Here is an 8617-nt window from a genome sequence, read left to right on the forward strand (position 1 = left end):
GTCTGCAGTTTAAATACTATTTCACAGCGGGATGTAGGGTGAACATTTTTCAAAGTTTCCTTTATTGAAGACCGCCTCAAGTGTTTGGCGAGCAAAAAGAACAGCGTGTGAATAAATCTGTCCCACAAGGAAGTTGGGATGCACAAACATAACTATTAACTCAAATTCAGCCAATCACTGTGATGACCTGGTAACTTTGTCTGACTACATGGAAGCGTTACCTACTGGTTCTGACATGAATATTGGTGTGCAGGTATTTTAGATGAAGTGTCTGGCTCAGATTTTTACTTGATACGTTTGTTGGTGTATCTCTATTTCATATTTATCAGTGCACATATGCATATGCACATGTATACATGGGTACACTATGTGGATAAAAGTATTTGGCCACTCCTGTTACTTATTGAGTTCAGGTGTTTCAATCAGACCCGTTGCCACAGGTGTATAAAATCTAACACCTAGCCATGGGGTCTCCATTTGAAAACATTTGTGAAACAAAATGGGTCATTCTGAAGAACTCAGTAACTTCAAGTGTGATGCTGTGATTGATGCCACTTTTGCAATTAGAGTCCGGAAAATTTCATCCCTGCTAGATATTCCACAGTCAACTGTAAATGATATGATTAGAAAGTGGAAGCATTTAGGAACAACAGCAACTCAGCCATGGAGCGGAAGACTACATTAAAGTGGGGGTATTATGCCTTTTTTCAAGGCTTTACACCATCTTTCTGATACTTACGTAGTAGCTTTACGTGGTTTAAAGCTCAAAAAACTCCTCATGTTTCTCACACTGGCATCCTGAAAAACCCTTATTTTAACCTCCGTCTGAAATGCTTCGTTTTCGCTGCTGTCTCTCCCTTTATCTCCAGTGAAGGCCAATCTTAATGCTTCAGCCTACCAAGACATTTTGGACAATGCTATGCTTCTTTGTGGCAACAGTTTGGGGAAGGCCCTGTTCTATTCCAACATAACTGTGCACGAGCGCACAAAGAAAGGACTTTTAAGACATGGTTTGATGAGTTTGGTGGGGAAGAACTTGACTGAATCACACAGAGCCCTGATCTAAACCCCACTAAGCACCTTTGGGATGAACTGGAATGGAGATTGCGAGCCAGGCCTTCTTTTCTAACATCAGTGCGTGACCTCAGAAATGCTCTACAGAAGGCTGAAGCTGGTCAGCAAAAGAGGAAAAACACCTTTTCCGTAATGTCAACGCGTCCAGTGTGGTTCTTTGCTCTTTATTACATAAAGAAATGGAGTCTAGTTGTGATAAAACTGCCACTACACTATAGCTACATGCAAGCTAATTGCTTCACCGGTGGCAGCCATGGCTACCGGCTTCCAGTACAACAAAACCCCACCCGTAGCTACTGCTTTGTTCTCTTAAAATGATGCTGATTGGTTTGAACCATTTTCAGGTCTGGCAAACATTGTAGACTGGATCTTTGTAAGATGGATTTGCCTGATGACAGACATGGAGTCCAGCAAATCCATCTCCCTTGAAGGTTATGATAGAGTTGTTAGGAGAGTAGAAATTGCAAGCAAACTCAACTATCCTGTTTAAACTTTATGAACAGCGTTACCAGTGTTTCATTAAAGAAACAGTGCACAGAAAACTGTTTTTGTTGCAAGGATATCATATCAGTTTTTAAATTCTAGTATAGGACAACCTGAGAAAGCTGTGACAGTGCATGCTTGTCTGAGCGTTTCGTTTACTGAATCACTGGACAAACTTAAATTCTTGCCTCATGGTGCTGCTAGAAATATTTAAGGATCCCCAAAGTCATTAAGATTCATCCTCTGAGCACAATGAATGTCTGTGCCAGTTCCATTCATGGCAGTCCAACCAGCAGCTGTTGATGTATTTCAGACTGGACCAAAGAGGTGAAAGTGCCAACAGATCTTCATCATCATCCCTACAGCTATGCCGCTAGCACGACTTTAGAAAAGAAAGAAAAGAGGGAAGTTAGAAAATGAGACAGAGACAATTGAAATAAAGAGAAAAAAAGGTGATTGACAGAAAACAGAATTGAAGACAATCAGAATAAACTTGGCATCCTTCACGGGCTGTCAGTCTGACAGGTGGACAGACAGACACACAGAGACGTAGCGAGGCAGCCAACAGGAACAGACAGTGAAACATAAAGGCAGAAGGACCTAAGATCCCATCCCGGCGCTGAGTGCTGCTTCTCCTTCTCCAAGTTCAGCCGCCCTCAGGCATGGCCCGGTCTGCTTCTCCTGCTCCCTTCCTCCCTCTTACCAACCATATGGACGGAGCAGCCTACACTGCAGTGTATCTCATCAAACACAACCTCCATCTTCTTCTTTTTCCCCCCATTGCTCAACAGAGGATGCACTTATATGGTCATGTTTAAAGTAATTTCTCTGCTATCTCTGTGGCTCTGGGAGAACAGTGACAATTGGCAATGAAGGGTAATCCGTCTTAATATAGTCCCCAGCCCTCAGATGGATTCGAGTCCACGCAGCATACAGATCACGTAAGGACAATTTTATTGCTTTGACGGAAAGAAATGAAACCTTCACTGTATTTTGAAGCACTAACTACCCCTCCTCTTTCATTTTAAACCCCTCCCTGCCTGTCTTTCACCGTCTCCTCTTTTCTTCTGTCTGCCCGTCTCCAAGAAGTGTTTCATCCTGACCAGTCTGGGATTTTATCACGCTTGCTTTGGTCATTACATCACAATTATGGAGCTGTTGGTAGAGGAGAAATAAGAGATAGGGGGAAAAAAAAGGAAGAGTGGAAAAAAGCGACAGATGAAATGTAGGTCAGTGGAGATGTGCTCGGGGCAGTTTCTCTCTCTGTTTCTCTCCGTGTCTCTCCCTCCCTGGGCCACAGCTAAAGAGGCTAAAAGAGACCGGGGGTGAAAGTGCCTCTCGTCCACACCTGCCCCTCTCCTCTTCCTCACACAGAAGCTCCAGCAGTGATTCTCTCTCAAAAAAACACTTTAATGACAGATGATGGCGGAGACACTAGCTATGTGTGGAAGAAGAGGCTCTTCTCATCAATGCGAGGTCCGGCTCTCACTTCTGCTAACTCATGATGTGATAAGTCATTACATCTCGCTGATATTTCATAAGCAGAGCAGCAGAGGTCAGCTGGAGCTGTCCTGGGTCAAGGAAGACCTGGTGGGGTTTCCTTTTTGCTCAGTCAGTGAGGATCCACACCCTGCCTTTGGTTATAAATCTGTAAGACACTGTAATGATAAGACAGGAACACTGTGAAATAGTCTGAAGGCTCAGCTTAGAAAAACACCCAGCTGCTGAGGACTTTAAGATGTGCAGTCTGCAGAATAAATGCTTTGAGAAATTTTGGTGCATAGTGCAAATTTCTTTGGTGCATATGCCTTTCATTTAAGTCTGTGATTTTTCATCAGTGGTTGAAGCAATGGACGGCTGCCTGCTTTGCCTTAAAAACCACCATGTTTTGGCTCTATTTATGATGTGTAAATGTCTCGCATACAATTTAAGGTGTAGTGTAGTGTTCATATTTTCCCATTATGGTTTGTAACTGGCTACAAGATTACAGTATTATCATTTCTTTGGGGCTGTGAGCACATAAAACAGACTGCACCCATGGAGGCAATGTGTGCTCAACCAGGGGTTTCCAAACTTTGGCATGCAAAGGACCCCCACATGGCACTAGCCTCCAGCATGGACCATACCACCCCCCACCCCCCACCCTTTTTTTTTTTTTGCAATTGTTCTTATATTGCTTGCATTATGATGGCAAATACTTAACTCATCATTTAATAAGAATAAACTAATATTCATGTAATTTACAAAACGCTCCAAGATCACCACTTTTCAGGGAATGAAAAAAATGCTATCTATTACAATTAATATTTGCACTAAATCAGTGAAAGTCAGCATCACACTCCCACTGGCCTGGGCACGGATACGTCACACACCGTCATCAAACGAAGCATGCACTGTTGATGAATTTATACGTGTTGATGACTCAGTATACATAACTGTTGTTTTGAGACTGAAAAATAGCTACAGATTTATACGATATCTGATCTGACACCGGAGTTATTTCACCTGACCTGGGATCAGTAGCTACGTTAACTATACGGAGCCCAGTGAAGAGAGAGAGAAAGTGGTTAATAGCAGAGAGTCATCGCTCACAGCATATAATCTGGAGCCTGATCAGAGTTCCAAGCACTTCTGCTGAATGAAACCTGGACTTTTTAACTCGTATGAGCCCCTACAGTCATTCCTCTGCGTGTTCATAAACTATCTGAATCCCCCTGGCATTCCTTTTTGCACCGTGAACTGTGCCATCTCTCTGCGTATATTTGGACGCCCGTCAGTGCTGCGCCAAACAAACTCTCCTGTCACAGGACAGCCTGTGTCCAGAGCAGGATTTAAAGTTCAGTTTAAACATTTTTTTAACCATGACAAGAGCAATATGAACCATCTGACGAGAGCTGGAAGTGAATACGCCACAGGATAACTAAACGATGCTCCGTTCAGACATCAGCAATCAAGATCACTGTTTCACTATTTGATGACTCGAAGTAGAATTAAAGGTAGAGTAAAGTAGAATTAAAGGTAAATTAATTCAGTGGATGATAGTAAGGAATTATAATTTTATAATAAAAGAGGTTAAATCAGCCATGTAATTAACCCCGACACACACTTGTCCACGTATTTGGCCCTCTCCTTTAGGCACGAAGGATGAAAGGTGTTTGTTATCCTGTGAGATGCTGTTTGTGACTCAATCAAGGGAAGAAGCCTTATTTCACAAACCAAAAAAACTTTCACAGCTGTTAAAGCCTGACTTTGCTAGAAACTGGTCAGAAATGTGGACTGGACTGGGATCTTAGAATAAGGTCATACGGAGCTGTGTGAAGTTAAATTCTTCTGCTCTAATAAATTCTTTGTAACTTGTTGAAATACAGTGAGACAAAATATATAGATCTCTTTATCTTTCTAGAAAAAAAAATCCTGCTGTCTCTAGCATGCAGCTGCTGCCTGGTGTGCTCTCTGCACTCTGAAGCGGGTCCTCTTGGCCAAACGTAACGGATTTAAGGCTGAAACAGGCCCAGGCACAGTACGGATAGCCAAGTGTGAGTGCGACCTTAGTGAAGCATTAGTAGCCCTAATGTGTTCACAACAGTAGTAAGTAAATAATTTGTTAATTACATGTCAAGTCAATGTAAAAAAGCAGGTAGATGTAAGTTTGCCTCCAGTAGTGCGAACACCACGAGTGTACAAAGCGTATTGCGCTAACTTAGTAAGTGTATGAGGCAAATTCATTCAATGCGCCGTTGGCTTCATTCCCTTATTTGTATTTCATATACGTCACCTCAGCCTCTTTAATTCTGCTGAAATTAGACCTGTTAGCCTCATTCGTGGACACTTTATCTGACATTATTGGGTCACAAAAGCACATTACAATTATCAGTGTCTTCTTACGAAAGACTCTACAGCTGGTTTTGACACAAAACTGTTCAAGGTACAAAAACACTTTAAATTTTAGGATTGAGACTGGTTTATTTATTCTTGGTAACATCTGTCGTTGATTCGCTGCAAATTTGACAAGCTTTATCAACAGTTATAAGCTACAGCACCGCGAAACAGGAAGTACTCGTATGAGGACACTGGGACTTCTTTCAGGAAATATAGCTTGAGCAGATTTTGGGAAGAAACCAACTGTTTACAAAAAAATTGAGCACAGGGGCGCGCAGATGGTTGAGTGGTTTAAGGCGCACCCCTGTGCACGGACGGCCTGGGTTTGAATCTGGCCTGTGGCCCTTTACCACATGTCTCTGCCCACTCTCTTCCCTGTTTCCGAGTCTATCCACTGTTCTTCCTCTATCTAATAAAGGCATGAAAAGGCCCAAAAGTAAATCTTAAAAAAATTTGAGTATAAATGCTTTTGGTACAAATCAGCCTATGCTTATTTTTATTATGGGAGACAATTCCTGGGCAGATTTGTCTCCCAGGAGCAGAAAGACTGATGAATGCAATAGAACTCAGGGGTATCTCAGCATGGAGACACTTCATGTTGCGTTGTTTGCCATTTTATTTTTACACAACCGTGTTCAAAAACATATTCCTGTGGAAAAAATTGAGGGATGATTACAATCATCAGGTCCTACTAATCCCAAACAAATAGGAGATATCAAATGCATGACAAGTGACAGCAAAAACTAATGCTATAAAATGAGTTTATCATTTTGACCAAAAACAACCAAATTAAACTTATTAGACAGAAATTAAAAATGTAACCTGATTGACATGTCCGATGTTTTTGCGTGATTCTTTTTATTGTATAAAAATAAAATGAATATATAAGATATATATATAAGAATATATAAATTCATCTTGATGTGACATTTTAACCCTTAAGAAAACAAGTACCACCACAGTATCTCTACAGCATGATTTTACCTTTACAGAAACCTTGCAGTTATTATAAAGATATCTACACAGATGACACTAAGCCATAATCCAGATTGAGCAACATTTCAGTTAACTGTGCAGCTCAAACTGTATCACAGCAGACTGTGAATACTGCTGTGCTTTTAGTAATATGCCTTTTAAAACTGAGGCTTTAAATTCAGTAAGAAACATGCGTTCTTCTGAGAGAATGAGGAGGTGCAGTTCAGACTTTCTGTACATGTGAACACCCTGCAGCCCTCACTGGGTCACTCTTTGTACAGTACAGCGTTCTTTCATTTTCCAGGTCAGTATTTCAGTGTTTCTCTCAGAGGAAGGAGAGGACCCCACCCTGCAGAGCATCCTGTGGACACCTGAGATGGCTCGCGTCACCTGAGCTGCTCTTCTTTCTGTGACATAAGATCTATTAGCACCCTTATATGCATATATAACATGTTGAGGACAAATCTGGAGGATGTTTTTTTAAACACGTCTTTCAATAATCAAGAATCAGCCTGAGGGAATCCATTGTTATGTTGATCTAAACTGCTTTGAACACACTGAACATGCAATATAAGCAGTCAAGCTTCTTAAACAACCCCTATACTGTAAATGGTCAGAACTGAACTTAGAAAACATTGAAATGTGCTGCTCCCTTTGCCTGGAATGAATTACAAAAAGACCTGAAAGTTAATGACTTGGTCTCACTGGATGCTTTTCAGATGATACTGGATGATTTGGAGGCAGACAAATCTGTTTGTCGATGTTCTGCCTGATTTATGTGGTTTTTATGATTGTGATCTAATTCCAACAGATATTTGCTTAACTGATTACTTCATGTTTTTATAGTATGTGCTGTCTCTCTAACTTTGCCAACTGTAATGCTGCCTATTTTGGCCTGGAAATGCTTGAAAAATAAATTCTTAATCTCAATGGGGTTTTCCTGGATAAATAAAGGTTACACTAAATACAGTGGTTATTAATCCATAATATCATGCTACTTCTATTGTGCCTTCATATTATTTCTGTTTGGGTAAGTAGTAGCTCAGTCTGTATGGACTTGTAAACCCGTAGATCACTGGTCCAAGTCCTGGTTGGACAGTTTTGAAATTGTACTAGCTGGAGAGGTGTTTGATCACTTCCTGAGTATCAAGGAAGAGCTGAAGTTCCCTCACAGCAAAAACTGGAGAATCTAATTCTCAGCATTAAACTTTTTAGAGGTGATTTAAAAACTCAAAGTGCAATTTTAACTCCATTCAGAGTAAATGGCCGTCATTGTTTGAGTTATCTAACCATGTTGATCTATTCAGTGTTAATTTAACTCTGTAGCGATTCAGTAGATCTAAGCTTTGCCCATCATGCCTTTGTCTAGCATTTAGGTGTTTGGAGATGTATTTTGATGTGTTTGGATGTTGCCTGTTGTACAGTGATCACTGCTGGGTTTATTTTGCTCATTTTTCTGGTGAATTATTGTTGCTTTTGATGTCAGACACTGCTGCACCATGAGTGAAGTTATCCACTGAGTTAGTGACTTACGGTCTGTGGCATGGTGTGGTCCCAAATGAAGAGTGATGTACTGATTTACAAAAAAGTGTGTTAAAAAGGTGTCTTTCCACCATCCTTACCAGGTACATATGACTTTGCAATGGGTGTTCAACTCTAGGTAATGTGTTCTAATGACACTTCTGCACCATGAGTGAAGTTATCCACTGAGTAAGTGACTTCTCGCCAGTGTCTAGTGGTGGTCTCAAATGAAGAATGATGTGCTGATTTACATCATAGGATGTTGCAAAGGTCTCTTTGCACCATCCCTGCCAGAAATGTAGGACTTTGCAACAGGTGTACAATTCTTGGCGATGTTTATTTGATGTTAAACACTTCTGTGCCATGAGTGAAGTTATCTACTAAGCTGGTCACTTCCTGAATATGGTATTTAACAGTCTATAATGACAAAGAGCATGCAGACTATCAACTCAAGGCATATTTAAGCTCTTCATCCATTCCATTGCTCCAAGGTTGCCATAAGACATCTCACATTGCCACAGTTGTTTAATGTGAAGTGGTAATTAATATTCATTTAGAATGTGCCTTGCTTTGCACTGGTAAATAGCTGAAATAAAAAATATATATCACATTTGCACCCTATATGAAAGGAAATAAAATGTAGTGTAAAAAACAACCCTGTGAGTGTTAAAAATGAACACCATGA

The sequence above is a fragment of the Cheilinus undulatus genome, linkage group 5 (genome assembly GCF_018320785.1).
Source record: "Cheilinus undulatus linkage group 5, ASM1832078v1, whole genome shotgun sequence".
Lineage (NCBI taxonomy): Eukaryota > Metazoa > Chordata > Actinopteri > Labriformes > Labridae > Cheilinus > Cheilinus undulatus.